The sequence below is a fragment of the Chiloscyllium plagiosum genome, unplaced genomic scaffold, assembly GCF_037043375.1.
Source record: "Chiloscyllium plagiosum isolate Xiang-an unplaced genomic scaffold, Cpla_swu_hap1 HiC_scaffold_48, whole genome shotgun sequence".
Classification (NCBI taxonomy): Eukaryota; Metazoa; Chordata; class Chondrichthyes; order Orectolobiformes; family Hemiscylliidae; genus Chiloscyllium; species Chiloscyllium plagiosum.
Genome location: NW_028270186.1, coordinates 14,364,102 through 14,389,328, shown reverse-complemented (window position 1 = coordinate 14,389,328; position 25,227 = coordinate 14,364,102). Strand labels below are relative to the sequence as shown.

At 41.2% G+C, this 25,227-nt stretch overlaps 1 long non-coding RNA gene across 3 annotated transcripts in view; it reads right to left on the bottom strand.

The window, feature by feature from the left end:
- LOC122543152 (uncharacterized) overlaps positions 1 to 23,919 on the bottom strand; it is a 149,755-nt gene extending 125,836 nt beyond the window's left edge. The window contains exons 1-3 of one of the 3 annotated variants that reach the window (XR_015754957.1): positions 21,845 to 23,919; positions 6,378 to 6,451; positions 4,612 to 4,783 (exon numbers count right to left, since the gene is read on the bottom strand). This is a non-coding gene — a long non-coding RNA (uncharacterized LOC122543152). Of the gene's footprint in view, positions 1 to 4,611; positions 4,784 to 6,377; positions 6,452 to 21,695 lie in introns of all 3 variants that reach the window. The other 2 variants (XR_015754955.1, XR_015754956.1) reach the window with 2 other exon arrangements.
- Between the last annotated feature and the right edge of the window lie 1,308 nt (positions 23,920 to 25,227).

Here is a 25,227-nt window from a genome sequence, read left to right as displayed (position 1 = left end):
TATCACTTGCAATTATGGGAATTTACCAATATCTTGGGGACTGAATTCTTCAATACTACCAGTTTGGTATTGAATGCCAATGATTTATGTTCACAGAATAAATCAAATCATATTTTTAATAACTGGGATTCCAGAATTTTCCACAATGTTTACCTATATTTTGGAAAATATCCTTCATGATTGCTGAATCCTTCACTGAAAACAGTAACTCTGTAGCTTTGATTCTGTGTAGGAGTTATTTGTGGGAATCATTTATGTATAATTAGCTATTGGTCATTTCCAAAACTGCAAGCCACATATGGGTGTGTTTATTTATAATGATCAGTGAGATTTAAGTTGAAGTTCATGGAAATTCTTTCACCTGCTGAAAAATGAATGGTCTGGAGTTTCCTGAAATGATTAGATATAGAATATACACAGTTAATCATTTTAATTCCTTCATGGACTGTGAAAAGCAATGTCAAAGTCTATATTTAGCTTGGATCTCAAAATTCCCTTGAGAAGGTGGTGGTGAGTATGTTGACTGTGCTGTTATGAAAAGAGTTCCAGGATTTTGCCTGAAAGAACAGCAATGTAGTTTGAAGTCACAATGGTACGAGGATTCAAACTGCCAGTCCGACTCTCCCAACTTGAACTCCAAGACTCTCCGGGTCTTGCGTGGACATGGAATACTGTAGGTTCTGAACTCTGTGCAAGCATCAGCAAACATCCCTACTTCGGACCTTTTGTTGGAGGAGAAGTAATTGATGAAGCAGCTGAAGATGGTTGGGGTGAAGACACTACGCTGAGGAACTCCTGCAGTGATTTCCTGGAGCTGAGATGATTCTTCCCAACAAGCATAACCATCTTGATTTGCTCCAGATATGATTCAGACCAGTGATGAGTTTCTCCTAAATTCCCAATGATTTCAGTTTTGCTATTGTTCCTCAGCGCCACAAAGTCAAACGCTGCCTTGTTATCAAGGGCCATCATTCTCATGCCACTTCTTCAATTCACCCTTTCATCAAAGTTTGGATCAAGAGCTGAGTGGCACTGGTGGAACTCAAACTGAGCACTGATTAGTGATCCATTATTATGCAACTACCACTTGATAGGTAGCTGATCAGGCTGCTGTGTTCTCTGAGCATTCCATGAAATGTGCCCCAATTTTTTTCTGTAACTAGATTCACCAATGATGCAGCAAGCTCAATGATAAACTAGTGTAACCTCTGTACAGCAAATCCTGGTTTCCTTTTCAGATTCACTACACGTGCCATACAAAGTAGAGAACAGGTTTGATCTTTGGAAATAAATCAGATGACTGCTCCAAAACTACCTTGAAATAACTTTTAATGTTAACTTCAATTAAAAACAAAAGTAATTTCCAGTGTTTGGGCACAGAGTTCTTACTGGTTATGCCACAGAGGCAAGAACAAGGTTGCACAGTTTGATGTGAAGAACTGCAGACACTCTGAGGTCAAGACAAGGGTTTAAAGAAATCAGATGCCATCCCAAAAATTTAATCTGTCACTTGTTGTCGTTCCTTAGTCAATGGTACAAGCTGTTGTTGAAGGGTGTCAGAGGTCAGCAAAGGTTTGTGTAGAGGAATGCCTTAAACATTGATGGTGTCATCTCGGCTTGATGGCAGAGCAGATTGGTATCATGAAGAAGTAAGAGTGACTATTTGATTTTCCTCATGGGGTCTATAACACCTGTGAAACTGCAATTTGTTTAAGACAATAGTCTCTTCTTGTTTGATTGCCATGTGATTTTCCTCCACCACACAAGACCAAGTAGGTCCTGCAGATCCCTGTCTGAAAGGGGATGGTGGCAACAAATACAAACATATAAATATATTCAAGAAAAGTCAGTGTAAGCCACTTGACCCCTTGAGCCTGCTCCACTGTTCAATCATGGGTGATCTTATTACTCCACATTTCTGCTTATCCATCATCATTCACCCCTTTGTTAATCTATCTAGCTCTGACTCAAAAAGATTCACAGGAAGAGTTCCAAAGACTCTCAATCCTCTGTGTCCAATATTTCCTCCTCATCTCTGTGTTACATGGAGGGCCATTAATGTTTAAAAAATGACTATTTTTAAGAGTTCTACGGTCTCCTACAAGAGAATGTATCCTTTCTATGTTTATCCTGTCAAGACCTCTCAACATCTTTACATGTTCCAATAAGAATCCTCATCCTCTTCAAAGCTGCACCAGACACAACGTTTGCCTGTCCAACCTTTTTCTCAGAATTCAACCCATCCATTGTAGGTGTTAGGCTAATGAACCTTCCCTGCATTGCTTCCCATGTTCCTTCCTTCAATAGGGAAACTAAGACTGTGCACAGTACTCCAGATATGGTGACACAAATGCCCTTTGTAGATTTGTATTCAATTCCCCTGGCAATAAATTATAGCATTCTATTAGCTTGCCCAAATCACTTGCAGACTAACAGTCTGAAATTCATGCACTAGGACACCCAGATCCTTTTGCATTGTTGAGCTAATCTCCCTGATGGTGAGCAAGAGTACTGAGAACTCACGTAACATGATGAGCAGATGGTCCGCTGTCTGCCTGAAAAGAAAGAGAACTTGAAGAAATTGAGGTCCATTGTCACATTCATCCCCCCTGGAGGGACTGAGACTTCACATCTCCCAGTCACATTTTGCAGAGGTGGCCAATTTGTGATTAGCAATTGATGTCTGGACAGTGCCTTGGGTGACACTTGTGCCCTGTGGTCTGGAGATTTGGAATAGGAATGAATTATGTGCAGACTCTGGTCACCTTCTGTGTCTCTTCCCCTGTTTTCTGATGCTAGGGAAAGACCTGATGAATAGGTCATTAATGAGGACCCATAATTCCATGTATAGCCTGAAGAGGCTAGAGTTGTTCTCGGTAGAGATGAGGAGATTGAGTGGAGGCTTGATCTAAATGTTCAAAATTATGATACATCGTGTCAAAGCAGATTAAGAGAAACATTATTCCAATGGCAAAAGGGTTGAAGACCAGAGGACAAGTACTTAAGGTGATCGGCAACTGAATCAAAATGATCAGTTCGGAAACCATTGCTTGATGTGTTGGGTCACTTGGACTGGAGTGCATTATCCAAGAGAATGGTGCTGGCAAATGCAATGGAAATGATCTTCAAATGTGAATCGGAAAAGCAACAGAAGAGCAAAAGTCACCACCTTCCAATTCAAGCACATACCAAATTCCCCTACCTCTACTGCCGAATTAATTCTGTAACCAGGTAACTTCACATTTTCATTTCAGTTAACAGTGGCTTTTGTGGATCCTCATGGTTGCCCTGTGGAAATTCAAGTGAATTTCTTGCTTTGCAACAGAATATCTTTAACACAGCAAATCATCCCAATAAAAACTCCACAGGAGCATTTTCAAACAAAATTTGACACTGAAACACAGAAAGGTTGGTCAAAGACTGTGTGTTTTGAAGAAGACAAGAGAGATAAATCTAAAGAGTGATCTCAAAAAGGAATTCCAGAGTTTAGGGTCTAGGCTACTGAAGGCATGGCTATTAATGATTGAGCAGTTAACATCGAAGCTGCTCAAGAGGTCTGAGTTGGAGAAGTGCAGAGATCTTTAAGATAATTTGTGTCAGAGAAAGTACAGAGAAAAGGATAAGCAAGACTTCAGAGCAATTCAAAAACAAAGATGGTGACTGGGAATTAGCATATGGGAATACAGCTTTGGATGATTTCACATTTGTGGAAGGTGGACATTGGGTAGGAAGACATTGCAATAGCCAAGTCCAGAAACAAAGAATGGATTTAAGGTTTCAGCAGATGAGCCATCGAGTCATACAGCATAGAAACAGACCCTTTGGTCCAACTCATCCATGCCGATCAAGTTTCCCAAACTAAATTAGTCACATTTGCCTGTATTTGGCCTATTACCCTCTAAACCTTTCCTATTCATGTACCTGTCCAAATGTTTTTTTAAATGTTGTAACTTCCTCTGGTAGTTCATTTTACATACAAACCATCGTAGGTGTGAAAGAATTGCTCTTCAGATCCCTTTTAAATCTTTCTCCTCACACCTTCAAATTGTGTCCTCTAGTTTTGAACTCCCCAACCCGAGGGAAAAGATCTTTGCAATTCATCTTATCCGTGCCCCTCATGATTTTATAAATCTCGCAAAGTCACCACTCAACCTCCTACATTTCAGAAAAAAAGTCCCAACCGGCATCCTCTCCTTTTAACTCAAACCCTCCAGTCCCAGGAACATCCTTGAAATCTTTTCTGCACCCTTTCCAATTTAATAATATCCTTCCTGTAGCAGGGTGACCAGGACTATACACAGTACAGAGGAACCTTGATTTTCTGAACATCGATTATCCGAATTTCAGATTATCTGAAAAGGATTGCAAGGTCCCAATGCTTGGCTAAACTGTGTTATCCAGCATCTGATTATCCGAACATTCGATTATCTGAACAAAATACAGCCCGCCCGACTCATTTGGATAATCAAGGTTCCTCTGTACAGCTGCAACATAACGTCCCAACTCCTATCCAGTCGGTTCTGCTATAATGTGCATTTTTTTCAACACGAATTAGCTATAACACAATTGAAGAATTTAGACCATTATTTGGAGAATGTAAACTTCCCTTACCTGTATTGGCTATAACGCAATTCCAGTCCCATTAGTTTAAATGGTGCTGCTATTACGTGATTTTCTTATAATGTGGATCGTACAGAAATGAACTATCGTGTTATATCCGAATAGACTGTACTCAGTGACAGAAACAGAAATTGCTGAAAAAGTTCAGCAGGTCTGGCAGCATCTGTGAACAGAAATCAGAGTTAACATTTAGCATCCGGGTTCCTCAAAACCTATATTCAGTCAGCTGAACATTTGTTCAAAAACATAACCATGGTTTATGTGAAACCAACTAAATTAACAGGCATGACCACTCCTGCATCAGTTTTCTCTCTATTTCAGCTGCAGCTCACACTAATATTTTTCTCTTTCATAATCCCCACTCAGAGCAGTGACACCACATTGATCATAACAATGAACTTTCTAAAGGATAGTCATTCCTGATTTTGCAAAATGATTAAATAATTCCAAGGAACCAGATTAGTGGAGATAATTCAGCTGTGATTTGAACACAGACAGGGAATACAATGCTCAGTTGCACTATCTGATCTGTTTGACAGAATGCTGCCCCGTGGAATCTTCGAGGAAAACTTATAGATGTCTCGTGTTGTTTCTTTTACACAAATGTAAAGTGATGAGCACAGCAGAGAACTGTAAAACTTTCTCCTAATTTGTCATTGTCACTCAGGTTACAGTGAATGGAGAAGAGCAAATTGAGATGTCCATTGAGAAACTTGTAATGTGTTCAACTACTTCTCATCAAAACTGAAGACCATCTATCCAGCCAAACCATATGAATTCAACTTTGACCCAGCTCTTTTGCTTGGCAGAGCACTTCCAATAGATCAGTTATCCCTATTGTGCTCCATGCAGAATATTGTGATTGCAAGTAAAAATCGAGTGGATAATTTGAATTGTAAAATATCAAACAGATCAGGACTGAATGTCCCATCTATAATTGTTGGCCCAGTGAATTTCTGTTTATTTTTATGGATACCAATTGATAGTGTTCACTGCCATTTTGGCACAATGTCCTGTTTCTCATCAGAGAACAATAATTCTTGATTCCTTAAATGTGAATGGACGTCCTCAATGCTTGAAAGCAAATAATCTGCATTCATTGCAATCACATATTTCTCTGAGCTCAGCATAATGGAGCCTTATACTCTATTACACTTTTTTTTCCCAGTAATAAGGCCAATTTGCTAAATTTATGCTCATCACAAAATGCATTAATTTCTGCAACTGCTTCTTCGCCATAATAATGCCTTTTGTGATTCCCCAAAAGTAAATTGATTTATTTATGATCAAATAAAGGTTTGACTAAGTTTAAAATGGGTCACCATAGATGATCATGCTTGCTGATCAGGGTTTCTCAGTCTTTGCTCTTGAAGAGTTCTGTACACACAGGAAGTATGGATTCAGATGACTTCTGTAACCATTTCATTTTAGCCAATGGGAAAGATGCTGAGCTCATTCACACCTAAATTCAGTGAGTGAAAGGACAATGTTTGAACAACTACATCCAGTCCTACCAGTCTAAGATCCACTGTTGAGAGTATTTTCAGTTTCTCTCCAATACTGTTCCCAAATTCATACTGCTTATTCAGACAAAACAATAACATTTTTACCTGTGTTTGACCTAAGCTTTTTCTTGAATGCATTCTGGCTGTAAAGAATTAGAAATGCTCCTTTCTCCCACACTAAAATCATGATCACTCCTTTTAGTTTAAAATTTCTCCCGACATCAACCCCCGTACACCAAAATAGAAACAAACCTAAAACAAGTGGCTGTTGGTGCTGCCAGTGATTTGGACAGGATACATTTCTTGCTTACGATGCACAGGAGACCCTGGAGAGAAACAGAGTCTCAGTGGAAACGTAGACAATGAATTATTTTCACACCCAAATGTGACAGTTGCTGTTTGAAAGTTACAATTAGCAAATAGGTCCTGTACGACCGGTTTAAAAATTTGCAGCATGTCTGAAGCATCAACTATGTCAAGCAAAAACAAAAGGTTGAAATTACATTCCATCTGTCTCGCATTTGACAGGCTTGATCCCTTCCTTACTGTGGTCTCAGTAAATCATGTTTGGTGGCAGAGAGGCACATGTTGTTTAGTGTTACAGGCAATTGTATCCCAAGCCAAACACTGTCTGAATCAATTGTTTAACTTTTTCAAGGAGACCTCTTGTTCCCACCTTACATTTTTATTTGCTCTGTTTTGTGTAATGGTGCAGTGTCATCTCATGGTCTGATATTGGGATGATAGCGGTGTCTCGGTATCACAACTAAATGCAGCAGACCGTAAACAAATAATACACAGGAAGTCTTTGTTCAGTTCCCCATTCATCCCAGTCTAGCTCGAATCGGATACTGTTGCATAGATGGTTCGCTATGGCTTTTTAAAAGGAGTGAGTGAGTTATTGAAAAGAGACTGTCTCCTGTTTCTGGTTCCGACATTTGTTGCAATTCAAAGAGTTTTACATTTCAAACCATCATTATCTCGTGTGGCTCCTACTCTCGAATAAAGATTTATTTATCTTCAGCTTCACCTTCAGCAGATAGTCGGTTTGTTGAGACAACAGGCTTGAATGTGGAGCGCAAATACTCTCGGGTCTCCGTTTTTACATTCAGCCAAGTTCAGAAAACTGCTAAATTGTGGAGCAAGTGGACCTTTTAAACGGGCAAATTCGTGGCAGTAAATGGTAACTGTAAAATGGAATCCTCTGATAAGACAGGTTAAGAATTCTTTAAGATGCATGAATGATCCCAAGGGTAGAATTGCAACAGACTAATGCTTTTCCCATTCGTTGTTGTACATTTCTTAATGTGATTAAGTGATCTCTAACAATTCAGTTTCCAAGCTTGATTCAAGAGTATCAACAAGTTTTCAAAGATCACTGTCTTTAAGTCACATTTAGAAGCAGGTTGGGAGCTGCATCAGTGGTCCTAGTGGCTGAAGGCAAAGTTATTGAAGTGTGTTGTCAGACAGATGGGGGACAATGACGAAGTGCCCTGTCAGGCCTTCATCCTTCTACGATTATGTAATAAGCTTGCTGTCACCCAAATTTCCAGAACCTTCCTGGAACAACGACAAGGGCATGGGTAGTAACACAAGAAAACCAAGATGATCAGATGGATTCAATCTGGTGTTTGCAATCTCCTTTGTTCTTATTTATTATTAATGTTACACCTCACAGAGCACTGCTGAGACCATTCCAATCCTGTGTCCTGCATCTCACCACCTAATTAAAACACAGGGATCTATGTTATAAGTAAGCAAACAAAAATGAGAAAAACTTTCCACAGTTAGTGAATGTGACCAAGAGCTGCCTAAGCTCCACAATAGGCTGTAGTGAAACCCTAACTGTATTACCAGCAGCAGCAGTGACTCCTTCTTTGAGGAGTTGAATAGAATAAGAAGAGCCTGCTGCTCATGTTTACTGATTGCTCAGCCATAGATTTATTCTGCTAGGAATGGATGTGGCAACTGAGGCAGGAGACCCAAAACAGTGGTGGGACAGTGTTTTATTTACTTATCCAGGTGATGTGGTCTTGGCCGTATGAGCCAGAATTTATTGTCCATCTCTTGTTGGCCTTGAGAAGGAATTTTGAACAGAGGGCACCAAAGGCATAGTCCCACAGTGAAAAACTGGTGATTAAGGGCATTCAGAAGAAAAAAGAAATCCATAACTGTTTTGAAAAAAGTGAATCATGATCAAATTACATAATTCAATCCACAGGTGAAGAGATAAGTGAGAACAGAAAATGGTTTTTATGCAACACCAAGTTTAGAACCAAAGTGTGTTTTTTGAAACAATGGATTTTCCTGGTACGATGCAAACACAATTATTTTCTGTCACTTCTGAGCCATTCCAGTGATGTGAACTATGGCAGTGTACACTATGCCCAGGAAGGTTATTTAGGTGGAACTGAGAAATAATAAAGGGATGATCACATTATTGGGACTGTACTCTGGACACCCCAGTAGTCAGAGGGAAATTCAGAAACAAATTTTTAAGAATAATGGGGTGGTTATGGGATTTTAACTTTCCAAACAAAGACTGGAACTGCCATAGTGTTAAGGGTCTCGATGGAGAGGAATTTGTTAAGTGTGTACAAGAAAATTTTCTGATTCAGTATGTGGATGCACCGTCGAGAGAAGTTGCAAAACTTGACCCCTTCTTTGGAAATGACACTAAAATAGGCGGTATCATGGACAGTGAGGAAGCTTATCAGAAGTTGTAGCAGGATCTTGATCAGTTGGGAAAATGGGCCCAGAAATGGCAAATGGAGTTTAATATGGATAGGTGTGAGGTCTTACTTTTGGAAAGTCAAATCAAGGCAGAGTTTCATTGTGAATGGTAAGGTAGTGGAACGGAGGGATCTGGGAGTTCAGGTGCACAGTTCTCTGAAAGTGGAGTCACAGATAGACAGGGCAGTGAAGAAGGCTTTTAGCACACTGGCCTTCAGTCAGAACACTGAGTAGAGAAGTTGGGAAGTTTTGTTGCAGTTGTACAGGACATTGGTGAGGCTGCACTTGCAGTATTGCGTTCAGTGCTGGTTGCCTTGCCAATAGGAAGGATGTTATTAAACTGGAAAGAGTGCAAAGAAATTTCCAAGGATGTTGCCTGGACTCAATGAGTTATAGGGAGAGGTTGGACAAGCTGGGATGTTTTTGTTTAGAGCGTAGAAGACCGAGGGGAGATCTTACAGTAGTATAGAAGATCATGAGTGGAATGGATAGGATGAGTGCACTCAGTCTTTTTCCCAGAGTTGAGAAATTAAGGACTAGAGGGCATCAGTTTAAGGTTAGAGGGGAAAGAACAAAAGGAAACTTGAGGGGCAACATTTTTTTTTTTTTTACAGAGGGTGGTATGCATATGGAATGAGCTGCCAGCAAAAGTGGTTGAGGCAGGGACATTAACAACATTTAAAAGGCATAGATCAGAAAGGATTAGAAGGATATGGGCCAATGCAGGGAAATGGGGTTAGTGTGGATGGACATTTTGGTCACTGTCGGACTATGCCTTTGGTCAACATGAACCAGTTTGGGCCAAAGGGCCTGTCTCTGTGCTGTAGGACTCATGACTCTAAATAAAGCAGGGCAAGTAACTGAGATGTTAGTGGGGGTGCATTTTGGGGCCAGCAACCATAATTCTATTAGTTTTAAAATAGTGATGGAAAAGGATAGACTGGTTTAAGTGCTAACTTGGAGGAAGGACAATTTGACGGTATTAGCCAAGAACTTTCAAAAGTTGACACGGTGCTAATGCTTGCAGGTAAAGGGAAGCCTTCAAAAATGAGATAATGCGAGTCCAGAGACAGTATGTTCCTGTTAGGGCAAAAGGTAAGGCTGGTAGGTGTAGGGCACACTGAATGACGAGACAAATTGAGGTTTTAGTCAAGAACAAGGAGGAAGCAAATGTCAGGTACAGACAGCAGAGATCGAGTGAATCCTTGCAAGAGTATAAAGGCAGTAGGAGTATACTTAAGAGGGAATTCAGGAGGGCAAAAAGGGGACATGAGATAACTTTGACAAACAGGGTTAAGGAGAATCCAAACGGATTTATTCAGGACAAAAGAGTAACTAGGGAGAGAATAGGACCCCTCAAAGATCAACAAGGCAGCCTTTGTGTGGAGCCAGAGGAGAGGGGGAGATACTAACAAGTATTTTGCTTCAGTGTTTACTGTGGAGAAGGACATGGAAGATACAGAATATAGGGAAATAGATGGTGACATCTTGAAAAATGTCCATATTACAGAAGTATTGTGCTGGATTCATAAAATGCATAAACGTGGATAAATCCCCAGGACCTGATCAGGTGTACCCGAGAACTCTGTGGGAAGCTAAGGAAGTGATTACTCGGCCCCTTGCTGAGATATTTGTATCATGGATAGTCACAGGTGAGATGCCAGAAGACTGAAGATTGGCTAACGTGGTGCCACTGTTTTAAAAACGTGGTAAGGAAAAGCCAGGGAACTATGGATCAATGAGCCTGATGTCGGTGGTGGGCAAGTTGTTCCAGGGAATCCTGTGGACAGGATTTACATGTATTTGGAAAGGCAAGGACTGATTAGGGATAGTCAACATGGCTTTGTGCATGGGAAATCATGTTTCACCAACTTGATTGAAGTTTTTGAAGTAATGAAGAGGATTGATCAGGGCAGCGCTTGTGGACATGATTTATATGGACTTCAGTAAGGCGTTCAACAAGGTTCCCCATGGGAGACTGGTTAGCAAGGTTAGATCTCAAGGAATACAGGGAGAACTAGCCATTTGGATACAGAACTGGCTCAAAGGTAGAAGACAGAGGGTGGTGGTGGAGGGTTGCTTTTCAGACTGGAGGCCTGTGACCAGTGAAGTGCCAAGGATTAGTATTGGGTCCACTACTTTTCATTATTTATATAAATGATTTGGATGTGAACATAGGAGGTACAGTTTGTAAGTTTGCAGATGACATCAAAATTGGAGGTGTAGTGGACAGTGAAAATGATTACCTTGGAGTACAACGGAGTATTGATCAGATGGGCCAATGGGCTGAGGAGTGGCAGATGGAGTTTAATTCAGATAAAAGTGAGGTGCTGCATTTTGGAAAAGCAAATCTTAGCAGGACTGATACCCTTTAGTTCTGGACTCCCCCACCCCAGGGAAAAGACTTTGTCTATTTATCCTATCCATGCCCATGATTTTATAAACCTCTTTAAGGTCACCCCTCAGCCTCCATCACTCCAGGGAAAACGGCCCCAGCCTATCCAACCTCTCCCGATAACTCAAATCCTCCAACCCTGGCAACATCCCTGTAAATCTTTTCTGAACCCTTTCAAGTTTCACAACACCTTTCCGATAGGAAGGAGACCAGAATTGCAAGCAATATTCCAACAGCAGCCTAACCAATGTCCTGTACAGCCACAACATGACCTCCCAACTCCTGTACTCAATACTCTGACCAATAAAGGAAAGCATACTAAATGCCTTCATCACTATCCTATCTACCTGCGACTCCACTTTCAAGGAGCTATGAACCTGCACTCCAAGGTCTGTTTGTTCAGCAACACTCCCTCGGACCTTACCATTAAGTGTATAAGTCCTGCTAAGATTTGCTTTCCCAAAATGAAGCACCTCACATTTATCTAAGTTAAACTCCATCTGCCACTCCTCAGCCTATTGGCCCATCTGATCACGATCCCATTGTAATCAGAGGTAACCTCTTTCGCTGTCAACTACACCTCCAATTTTGGTGTCATCTGCAAACTTACTAACTATACCTCTTATGATCACATTCAAATAATTTATATAAATGATGAAAAGTAGTGGACACAGTACTGATCCTTGTGACACTCCACTGGCCACAGGCCTCCAGTCTGAAAAAGAGCTTGTGTATGAGGGAGGGTCTGCGTGAATGGGTGCGTCTGTAGGAGTGTGGATGTGCGTGCATCTGTGTGTGTGTGTGTTTGTAGTACAGTGGGGTCACCTATAGTGTGACAGTCTCACTCACACAGGGCACCTCACACCTTAAATGCATTATCTGGGCCGACATGATACCAATTGTTTAAGTTCACTTGAGAATGCAACTTTAAAACAGTTCTGTGATTTATATACAAAAGAACTGAAACCAACATGTTCATTCTAAAAGATGAGAGATTTAACAAACAATCCAGGTCTTTTTCAAGACATAATTTCAGTTTTAGCACTCTGTAAACTTTTGATATAATTTCCATGTCTTACAATCTTATACTCCACAACCACCTGATGAAGGAACAGTGTTCTGAAAGCTAGTGCTTCCAAATAAACATGCTGAACAAAAAAACTGAGAAAGAGACAGAGATAAAAATGTACCTGTTTTTGGCTGCTGGACATGTTTTGCGAGGTGCTTATGCATTGGTATGGAGGAGAAAACTGAGGACTGATACATTCTCAAGCATGTCTGGTGGCTGCAATAGTAAACTTGGGGCCTTGAGAATAGATTGCAGTTCTTGATTCACTGGTAACCCAATCTTTGAAAGGGTTGGATCTACTCTATCTTCCATTCACTTGCTTTCACTGATTTAGATTTCTTGGCTAGGCCAGGACAGACACAGGGAAAGAAAGCAGTGAGTGGTTTGAGTGTCTTTGTTCTCTTATCCTCTTCCATTCTCTCTGGGGATAACATCCTTATTTTTTCCCTCTTGAGAACAGTGATGCCAAAACAAGAAAATGCGCATGTTACAAGTGCACTGCTTCTCATTGAAGTTGCTACACCATCTATGACCACGAAACTGAAAAAAGCTGCTAACAGAAAAATGCAAGTTTCTAACTAATAGAAAGATTTGTTTTGAAAATAGTAAAGACGAATATGTAATTCAAAGGAAAAAGGAAGAACTATTATTTGATTACATAGAAGTGTCAGGTGCTGAAGGATAGAAAAACAGAATCTCACAGAATGTTTCTGAAGTGCTTTCGATATGTTTCTGTTTGTAAATGGTCATTTACAATTTGCTGCACTTGGAATAAAGAAGGGAGTGATGACAATCTCTTTATTACAGGCAAGGTGCATTGGCTCAATAATCTGATGCTCCATGTATTGTAAATAAATCTTTCAAAATCCTTGTGAGAAAAAAAAATAGGAGATGCACCTTTTGAGGGTTGATGTAATTCGCCTATTTATTCAACTCAAATTTATCTTCTGCTGCACAACAGTAATTGTTTTCTAATCCTCATCAAATTAGTAGTTTGGGCATTGATGTTTAAAGTGAATTTTTAAACAGAATACCGAAGTACTACGCAGAGCTTCACAACAGTGCATTGCACGTATTTCCATTGTTGCCATAGCATCAACCTAAGTCACTGAGGCAAGAAAGGAAAAATGATTTGGGTTGAGAAACCAACAGTGCCAGAAAGACAAAAACTGCGAAGGGAAACTTTTGCATTCTTCTTGATGCCCCTTGATGTTCCTTCGCAAAACATTGTCTGTGAATTTCAGGAGACTACATCTGAGAAGTGGGCTGGAGTCTTTTGCTTGTGGGCTGTTCCTGAGACAATAATTTTCCTCATGGCTCCTCCTCCTAACTGCACAATAGCTCTATTCTGTCTGACTTGAAATGTGTTGGAATACTCTCCATTTGCCTGAATTAATAAAGCCAATACAAGAAATTTGACATGATCCAGAACAAAGAAACTTACTTAGTAGCTCATCCAACAATTACACAACGTGAATGATCAATAAGATGCAATGCAGAAAATTGTTAAGATTCCTTTGACATCACCTTTCAAAGACCACAACTATGACAAGATATGCAAAATTGACATGGAAACATCATTGTTGTGTTCAACTTTCCAAAACTCTCTTTTTGTCACAAGTGCTGTTTTTTAATAACTGCCATAGATTGCTGACAGTTATTAACAGCAAAGGTAAAGGTCACATGACTAAAACAAACCAGGCAAACGCGGGTGCTGCAGATGCTGGAGATTAGAGTCAAGATTAGAGTGGTGCTGGAAAAGCAGCATCTGTAAAACAGGAAAATCAACGTTTCAAAGCCCTTCATCAGGGATTAGACTGGGAGAGATAAATGGGAGGATGGGTGGGCCTGGGGAGAAGGTAGCTGAGAGTGCAATAGGTGGATGGAGGTGAGGATGAAGGTGATAGGTCAGAGAGGAGGGTGGAGCGGATAGATGGGAAGGAAGATTGACAGGTTGGACAGATCATGAGGATGGTCCTAAACTAGAAGGTTGGAACTGGGATAAGGTGGGGGGGGAGGGAGGGGAGGGGAAATGGGGAAACTGGTGAAGTCCACATTGATGCCCTAAGGTTGAAGGGTTCCGAGGCGGAAGATGAAGCGTTCTTCCTCCAGGCGTCGGGTGGTAAGGGAGTATACTAAAGGGGACAATTGCATTTCTCTAAATTGCTCATTTTCATAAAAATACCAAAGAAATTAAGTTACAAATGTCAGTGCATGCATTGTTATGCAAGTTATCCAACATACGTGGTCACAAAGAAAATTTCTCATTCAGTTAAAAAACTGTCAACTCTAGTCAGTTGCACTCCCAGTCTCTACACTTGCAATGAAATGATATCTTTCTGATCTGTTTCCCACAATAAAAGCAGAGTTTCTTGTATTGCACACAGATGTCTGAAATGTTGCGATAGTACATGTGGCCATTTACTTCACTGTGTATACTTGGGAATAGTAACTGCTTTGCTCTGCATGTGTCCCAGAAGTTGCTACTTTGGCTGACTCATGTTGAAAATGTTGAATATGTTCTCTCTGACAGGCTCTCCAGTGCTGAGCTCTTGCAATGACTTGGCAGCTTTATCAAGATGAAACTTGACTTTCTGTCATTTCATCCTGATTTTGTCACTCATTCCTGTTACTAATTCTGGCTTCAGAACTGCTTTTAATTTCCTGGGTCTGGCATGACTGTCATTGGCTGGATTACATTTCATTCCCAATGTGACTGCTTATCCTGAACCATGAGCTAGTGAAGAAGTTCACGGTCTGATGACAAATTAGGCAAAAGCTTGGTTGTTCACAAATCCAGTGTGGTTAATTGCATTTTCAGAAGGCTTTTGATAAGGTCTCACAAAGAGATAAGCATGTAAAATTAAAGTGCATGGGATTGGGGGGGTCATGTATTGACATAAATAGAAAACTTTCAATATTTTCAAGAATGAGTTAGAAAGAGCTCTGCGGGGCTGACTTTGCAATATGCTTCATATTACTGACATTTTCCAAGCTACCATCAGTTCCAAGGATGGGTGATAGGACCAGAAACATTAACTTTGATTTCTCTTCACAGATGCGGCCAGATCTGCTGAGCTTTTCCAGCAACTTCTGTTATTGCTGTGGTTGAAAATTCGCACTAATTTTGATTCATGGTTATAAACGGTGATTTTAGTTCTTCCTTTACTATTTTAATGCAGTCGCCAGTTCTCTTACAGCTCTGAAAGTTTACTTACTCAATCTCAGCTACAGACTTCTGAGACTATGTTTCAAATAGTGGCTGCTAAAAAACAAAAATTGAAAGCAAGTTTCAGAACAGGTAGAGGTCACATGACTGTTGTAGGCCAGCCAATACATTCAAGACAGAAGAATTTTTCAAAGTAACTTATTCTTTGTAGATAATAGACAGACGACAAGTCATTTTCTGGAAGAGAATGGTAATTCATTGAGTTCACCAGATGAATGCAGCAATAAGTTGTTACTGCTCACAACTGCTTTCTTACCTTCCTCTGCAAAATGGAGAGTTCACAGCACAGGTGGTAAAAGGTTAATTTTGGAGGAATTGAGGCTCAATGCCTTGGCTCCCTTAAATCTCAGAGGAACATGACCACCAGCAGAAACAGCCACTTTCACTATCCACCCTCCCTTCAAATTGTCAATCCATTGTTATAAAGCATCTTGGAGCGAACCAACTGACCACTGAACATCTGTTGTCATCAATTTACTACTTCTGTTCATTGACAAGCAACTGAAAAGTTGAGTTACCACTCAGCAACCCAGAAAGCAATCTGAGACTGGTACAAACTAATAAAGGTTATTTAACTGGCTAAAACCTGATGACAAAACTTTTTCTCACACAGCCAAATGGACACCTTTGTCTCAATAGCCTTGTCTTTCCCTTCCTTCTCCCACATGGTGCAGACTATGATTTCAGTGAGAGAAGGCGGCTCTCAGAGGTCTTCTGGCTGCTGAGGTACCCTTGGCCAATAACCACAAGGGCCCTATCAAAGTCTTCGCTACTTGTCTACAGAAAGGAAAACTTGGGAATCGAGAGAGGAGTCAGTATGTCAGGTACTAACTTTGGATCAGTAAGTGAGACGTGGCTGAATTCTGAGTGGAGTCATCACTTCTGTGACCAATGTTTCTACAATTCCTTCCTCTGCTTCGCCACATTCCATTTTTAACTTCTCTGCTGAAGTGCAGCTTGTTGAAGATCAATGCAGCTTTCTGAGGGCTGAAGAGGAGTTATGGTTCACTTGATTTCAGCTGTCAGGCATGTTGACACCGAGAGTCTACATGGCTACTGTCAAATATGTCCGAGTTCATGCATGGACTCTATGGGCCGAATAGCCTACTTCCATACCGTAGGGATCTGTGATTTTATGATTCAAAATAATCCTTAAAACTCTTTGTTCACAACAGTATTTGGGATTGCTCTCTTATGTAAATTCTGTTTGATAGTGCCTTGGGGGTTTCACTTTGTCAAGAGCACCACGGAAACACAAATTACTGTTGATTGTTGTCATTAAACTCAAGATTCTTTGGACTGGATCCATTGTTCCACAGAGAACATGGTCGAGGCGAATACAATTACAACATTTAAAAGTCATTTGGATAAGTATGTGGATAGGAAAGGTTGAGGGAAATATGGGCCAAATGTGGGCAAATGGGGATAGTTCAGTTGCAGAAAACTGGTCAGCATGGACGATTTGGACCAAAGGGTCTGTTTCCATACTGTATGACTCTATGATTTTGATTGCTGCAATTAATATTCCAGTGTGAAATGCTCTATTTAAGCCTGTCACAAATACTGTGATGTCAAATCATTTAATCTCTCTGCAACTATGGATATCATGCACCAAAAGTCTGTAGTATACAGATATTCTGCGGCGCCTTGGGAATGCCCCTTTTCAGTGATGGCCACTAGGATGTGGCAGTGGTTCCTGACTCAGCAGGGGTTGGGGAAGGCTGTGCTGTCCAACTAGCCCTTCACTCTTGTCTACCATTGCTCCCTTGTGAAATGTCAATTAGATGAAAACTCAACATATATGTCTAAACAAATGCAGTGAAACATAAATATCCGCAATGATGCAAGATTTGGACATCTTACAATTCTGCACCACAATGAATAAATGGTTTTGAAATAAATCCAGAATTACTTGGAAACTTTGTTGCATGTATGGTCATATTTACTCATTGTTGACATCAAGGTCATGTAACCTGGTGTTGTCCTCAACCCAAACATCTTTAGCTGCTTTAGCAGTAACCTGGGCTGTTCATTAATAATTGCACAAATGGTCAACACCGTTCATGACTCCTCAGATACTGATTATGTCAAAAATGGCAAGAAGTGGACAATATCCAGGTCTGGGCTGACAAGTGGCATAATATTTATACCACAGAAGTGATAGGAAATGACCATCTACAAGAGGAGAGAATTTAACCATCATCCCTCAAAATTCAAGGCGTCACTGTTGCTGAATCCCACCTCTTCCCCCCCCCCCCCCCCACACACTATCAATACCCCACTGACCAGAACTGGATAAGCCATAAGAATATGGTGCCTACAAGAGCAAGTCAGAGACTAGGAATACTGCAATGAGTAACTCACCTCCTGACTCTTCAAAGCCCGTCCACCATCTACAAGGCACGAGTCAGGCGTGTAATGGTATATTCCCCACTTCCTTGGATCCAGCAACACAAGTAGCTTGATACCATCAAGCAGGCTGCTTGATTGACCAATATCCACAAATATTCACGCCCTCCACCACCGCACTCAATAGCAGCACTCAGTACTATCTTCAAGATGCACTGCAGAAATTCACCAAAGATCTGTAGACAGCATTTTCCAAACCTATGACCAGTACTATTTAGAAAGGTGAGAGCAGCGCATACATAAGAATACCACTACCTACAAGGTTCCCTCCAAGTCACGTGTCAACTTGGTGTGGAAATATATCCGGAGAATGTGAGGACTGCAGATGCGAGAGATGAGAGTTGAAAGTGTGGCACTGGAAAAGCACAGCAGGTCAGGCAGCACTGGAGGAGCAGGAGAGTCAACATTTCAGGCATAACCCCTTCATCAGGAATGTGGGATGGGGGGGGAGCTGAGAGATAATTAGGAAGGTGGGGGTGGGGCTGGTGGGAAGGTAGCTGGGAAGGCGATGATAGATACAGGTGGGGGGGTGATGGTGATAAGTCGGAGGGGAGGGTAGAGCGGATAGGTGGGAAGGAAGATGGACAGGTAGGACAGGTCAAGAGGGTGGTGTTGAGTTGGAGGGTTGGTTCTGGGATGCGATGGGAGGAGGGAGATGAAGAAACTTGTGAAATCGACGTTCGCTATCCATTCCTTCACTATTGCTGGGTCAAAATTGTGGAATTTCCTTTCTAATTGCATGGTGGGTGCACCTACACCAGATGGATTACAGTGGTTCAAGAAGGCAGCTCACCACCGCCTTATCAAAAGTGACAGGATGGGTAATGTATGCTGGACCAGCAAACTGCACAAGGGTCAGTCTAAGCAGTTGTGATGGATGGATAAATGAGCATGTGCCAAGAAAGAAAAGGATATGTGCCGTTACAAAGTTAATGGATGTGAGAAATGAAATGATTGGTCAGGTAGACAGAGTATGGGATGATGCTCAAAAGTGTATGTCAGTGAATATGAATTGCATTCACCTTATCAGACAGACTTTGAGCATTGTAGCATTTACTGTAATGAATCTAGGAAGAAGGCACAAACACTGAATATCCCAAATCCAGGTTCATCATGGCTGACCCTTAGTACTACTTCTTCCAACTGACTTTAAAAATTCGAGTTGAAATCATGTACTTTGGGTCTGTACTGGACTTGTGGCCACACATTCATCACATCTGGAAGGAGATATAAGTGGCTCTGTTAAATACAACAATTCATTTTGACTGGAGACAAGATTTCGGAACTTTCAACCATGCTTTTGCACTAAGAAGTGTGAATTTTTATTTTTGTGTTTGCAGAAAAACTGTGGACTGCAAGGAGAAACTGTTTTTAACAACAAGGATTTAGCTGGATGGCTGCATATTTTCACAGCAGAGAATATGAGCAGATAATTATTGTGAACTCAGGGAGGTGAGGAATTGTTCACAAGTGAAGCAGATTGATTTTCAGCTAACTGAGCAGAATGGAACTGGACGCAAGGTCTACAGTCCCAGAAGAGAGGATCTGAAAAGGTGTGCTACTGTTCTCCCTAGAAATTGCCTGTTCACCAGGGTTGGTGAGTTTGAGCTATAGGGAGGGGGTGATTAGGCTGGGGCTGTTTTCCCTGAAACGTCAGAGGCTGAGGGGTGACCTGATAGGGATTTATAAAATCATGAGGGGCTTGAATAGGATAAATAGACAAGGTTTTTTCTTTGGGGTGGGGGAGTCCAGAACTAGGGGGGGGGAGGAGTTAATAGGGACATAAGTGGCAGCTTTTTCATGCAGAAGGTGGTGGGTGTTTGGAATGAGCTGCCAGAGGAAGTGGTGGGGGCTGATACAATTGCAAAATTCAAAAGTCATCTGGATGGGTATGTTAATAGGAAGGGTTTAGAGGGATATGGACCAAGTGCTGGCAAATGGGACTAGTTTAGGATATCTGGTCAGCATGGAACAAAGGGTCTGTTTCACTGCTGAATATCTGACTCTGCAGTAAAAAGCTTAGTATAAACTCAAAGAAAACTAGTTACCTTTCATTCAGCAGCTGCTGTGAACTGTGACTTTCCAATTGATTCAAGTGAATCAATTGCTCTGGACTTCTTGCAAACCATTGGAGGCTTCGAGATAAGGGCAACTGAAGACAAAGTCAGATCATCTCAACATGGCATTGGGAAGCAAAGACCATAATGCTGATGTTCCCTTTACCTCTGCAAATAATTTATTTTCCCTATTTGTTGTTTGAGTGTGTGCTTGTAAAGGAGAATTTATAATGGGATTAGTGTTTTAGTTTGTCGTACTTTATGCCAATGGTTTATACCTGGTAACTTGTAGCTATAATCTAATTATTTATAATGAATAATAATTCTTGCTTAATACTGAAACCTGGTTCGTGCTTTACATCAACCTTGGTCTGAATGTCAGATGAATTGGGGTACTGTGCATGCAAAAGGTACCTCCAAACCTCCATTCCCTCCACCACAGGTGCTCAAACAGCAGTGCGACACAAGGTGTACTGGGGAAAAAAAAGTCATCACAACTTCTCAGACAACACGTTCGAAATCCACAATGATTTCCATCTGGAAGGACGGGAGGACCAGCGCTTGCAACTTCACCTCTCAACCCACTCACTATCCTGACCTGGTTCGTACAGTCTGAATCCTGGAATTCCCTCCCGACCAGCATTTGTGGGTCTACCTGCAGCGCATGGACTGCAACAGCTCAACAGGCATTTCACCAGCCAGCAATGCCTGCATCTCCGACGTGATTTTTAAAACAAACTTTAGCACTTGGTATTTCTCTAGCAATAGTGGGGCTCAGTTTAATGGCACCGTATCCCAGTGGATTATAACAATGCTCCCAAACAACTCATGGTCAATTCAAGCGATCAGTTTTCATCCCTCACTAATACCAATTAAAAACCGCTTAAAAACTACTCAAGTTGAGTTTCAGGTTAATTTTCACACAACAGTGTTTGCAAAGGTAGACTGGGGGAACATAACTGGCATTATTCCTGACATAATACCTGCATTTGAATTAAACTTTCGAACATGGCAGGGGTGCACATGGTCGACAAGAAAACAAAGGAAGCGAAAGGACAAGTTTTGATGATCGGGCCAGCTCACAAGTTCAAAACCACAACATTCACACAGCAGAAATCCTGGCGTGATGAACGTTAACACCAGCCGAATGCTCCCGGGACATTCCATCGCCCTCGGGAAGATCACTCCAAATCAATCAAATTAAAAATGGCACCTGAAATCCAAAAACCAACCATTTTGAGATCTGCACGGGAACACGGAGCATTTAGCACCGTGCAGTGTTAAATGCAGAATGAGGACAACCCGAAAAGACAGAATGGCTTCTTTTTGAGAAAGGGTGCAAGCTTTGGCTTTGGTACTGAATGGTTGGGAATCCCTTCAGGAGAAGCCCTTCATTGACCGAATCAAGTTCCTTCCCTTTTTTAAAACAAACACACACACGTTGACGGCTTGGACTCGTTTGATATTATCCAGCCCTGGCAGAAATGACACTCTTAAGGGGGCAGTGCCGGAACTGAAGACGTCAACGCTGAAACGAAACGTTGTACTTTTTGTAAGAGAATACTTGGGCATGTTTGCAGCCTGGCTCAGAGAGGGTGAGGCTGCTGTGGAGAGAAATGATGACCTCAACATGAAGTTTACAACCGCCAAAGAACGGCGGGGGCGTTATATCCCTTACCAAAAAACGCAAAGCTGTTTGCCACGCTTTTTACTGAAAGCATGAAGATAATCTCGGAGTTCGTGCCGTCCCATAAGAGCACCCCCTACTGGAAGCAAGGTTCCCAAATGAGGTCCAATTTGAAGCAGATCACAGCCCCGTGATATTACCTATTGTCTTTGCCAACGTAATTGCAATGTCCTTGAAACTGTTTTCTGTGGTCGAGATGGCTGGCTCCCTCCTCCCTTCAAGTCATATGCCCGACTTTGCTGATTCTCAGTGTGGGCTGCACGTCTGGAAGAATGCGAGACTGAATGAGAATCCAGTTTATTGATTAGGTGGTGATGAGGTTTCTTCAACAGAACACAAGTGCTATGAAATTGTACTGAATTCAAGGTTAACTAACTCCGAGCTGAGCAGAATACTGATGTATCCGAGCGAAGTGCTGTAGGGAGATTGAGTGTGTCTGTTCACGTAATGGAACGCCGCAGTTCGGGTGAACTCAGTGCTCTTCAATTAGCTTCCTATTAATCATCTTTGCCTACTCATGTACAAATCTTTTTAAAGGCACCCCACTCAACAGAAGGTCAAGAACGATTAAAACTGCACCATAAAAACAAATAAAGAACATTATAATCTCTAGCAAAGCCTTGAGCAGCATTTCTTCAGTGGAACAGTGAAAGGTTAGCATTTTCAATGTGCTAAGATTTTAAATCGGCTATTCAACAGAACTGCACTTCCCAAAATTGAAGGAATAAACCGGAATGAACCATGATGAACCTTTACTTTAAAACTGCCTCTTTCCCCAACGTTTCTGTGCCAATATTTGGAACAAAATCTTAATAGAAATGTATGGCGTTTTGTCCTTTCCTCAGTCTCTCAGTCCCGGCTCAAGGAGAGGTATCTATGACCAAGATATCCACTGCTGCTAGAAATCAATCACCATGGGATTTATGACAGTGTCCTTCCTCCTTCGATGTATGGAGGTATCAGTCGAGTGATTCATCTGAAGTACTGATGCTGTCAAACAACAAAGTGGGCAGAAGTGGGGACTGCAGGTGCTGGAGATTAGAATCAAGATTAGAGTGGCGCTGGAAAAGCTCAGCAGGTCAGGCAGCACACCAGGAGCAGGAAAATCGACGTTTCTGGCAAAAAGCCCTTAATCAAGAAGTATCTGTATTCAATTCACCACTGATCCAATTGGTGTGGTACAGTGGAAGGGTTCATACTTCTGAGGTTCAGACAGGAGGCCAGGTTCATGTCTTATCTGCTCCAGAAATGTTTGTCTGAACATGTGGACTAGGAAAATGTTTGGAGGCAGTGAAAGCTTGCCTTTCAACTTGTTTCCGGCTCCCTCACAAGCAGACCATGTTATGCTTCTTAATCCAGGAGAGTGTAACATTTCTCTATTTAGCAACATCTCTGTGTAATGGAATTCACCACCATTATCCTCTGGAGGCATCATAAACTAATCAAAGTGGTTTTCAATTAATCAGTTTAGAGAAGCAAGTACCACGTTGTATAATGAATAATTGCCTTGAAAAAAAATTACAAACAATGCACAAGCAGCAAACTTATCTTTTGTTAAGGCTGAAATGTTCCTTGGGTTATTTTTTTAAAAATTAAAAAACACTTCCCTTCCTGCTCAACTCGCTGATCCTCACCTCTTGGTGACAAAAGATTGACCAACATTCTAAAGCTTCACTAATTGCTGTAGAACCATTCAGTTTTTTTTTGCGGTACAACCTCACATGAAAATGAAAGCAAACAGGATAAATGGCCTGACCTTTATCAGGTGTTACAGCTCACTGGAAGTTACAATTTCAGGCAAATGCTTAATGTGTTGCTGGCATTCTTTTGTTGACAATGTGAACACAAGCACTACCTCGTTTGTTTTGAATAGGTTAACACCACCATTGGAAAAACAGACAAGGGGAATGCCACACAAACTCATTAAGTGTTCATCCATCCACATTGCTAACAGTAATTTCTAGGCTAATGAGATGATGCCCTGTGAGATCTGCAGCACTCTCCTCCCTCACTTGTGTCATTATACAGTGTGTTTTAGCACTTGGCTTTAATTGGAAATTACAGTTTTGCCTGCTTGTTCAACAGGATGAATGTACAAGATGATAATGAAGAGATAAACACAACCCCGAATATAGCATCATAGTGTAAATTCTGCGGTGCAAATCCTTGGAATTTCCTGTTCCAAATGTGGTACATCACATGCCAGAAACTCCAGTCTGTCAGGGACACTTATAAACTCATGACAACATAGACCTCCATGTTTAAATGTTGCTAAACATTACAAAGTTAGGCAGCCAGGCAGGTAGTACTGAGGAGATGGGGAGGCTGTAGAAAGATTTAGACAGTTTTGGAGAGTGTTCCAGGAAATGGTTGATGGAAATTCAACATGAGCAAGTGCATGGACTATTTTTTAAACAGTGAGAAAATTCATAAAGCCAAAGTATAAAGGGATCTGTGAGTGCTAGTCCAGGATTCTCAAAAGGTTGATTTGCAAGTTGAGTCTGAGACTAAGAAAGCAAACGTAATGTTGTCATTTATCTCAAGAGAGTTGGAATATAAAGGCAGCGATATGTTTCTGAGACTTTATAAAGCTCTAGTTAGGCCCCATTTAGAATACTGTGTCCACTTTTAGGTCTCATACCTCAGGAAGTACTTACTGGCACTATAGCGTGTCCAGCGGATTCACATGGATGATCCCTGAATGGAAGGCCTAATATATGATGATTGGCTGAGGATCCTGGGATTGTATTCATTAGAGTTTTGAAGGTTGAGAGGCGGTCTAATAGAAACTTACAAGATAATGCGTGGCTTAGAAAGGGTGGACGCTGGGAAGTTGTTTCCATCAAGCGGGCTGATTAGGACCCGTGGACACAGCCTTAAAATTAGAGGGGGTCAATTTAGAACAGAAATGAGGAGATATTTCTTCAGCCAAAGACTGGTGAGCCTGTGGAATTCATTGCCATGGAGCGCAGTGGAGGATGGGACGTTGGGTATTTTCAGAAATTCTTCATCTTGCAAGGAATTAATAGCTACGGGGAGAATGCGGGTAAGTGGAATTGAAACGCCCATCAGCCATGATTAAATGGCGGAGTGGGCTCGATGGGCCAAATGGCTTTGCTTCCACTCCTATGTCTTATGGTCTTATGGCCTTAAATTTTGTTGTTCTGTGTCCTGGTCTCCGTAATAGAAAAAAAGGCATAAACATTTTTATTTTAACTAAGTCAAAAAACACTGATCAACATGCAAAAAAGATTTAGAAAGATGGAACATGAAAGGTGTAATTACAGCCATTGGAGGTTTGTTTTGACTGGAGGTGACCTGATTGAGATCTTTAAAATGATGGATTAGTTGGACAGGATAGAAATAGAAGGTTTCCATTTCCAGAAGGATTCAACATTTTGAACCATAAATACAAAACTGTCATTGATGAATCCAGTAAGAAAATAAGATAAAGTGACAAGTCTCAAGCTCATTACATAGGAAGAAGATAACTAAGATGCTTTCAGAAGGAAACTAGATAGAT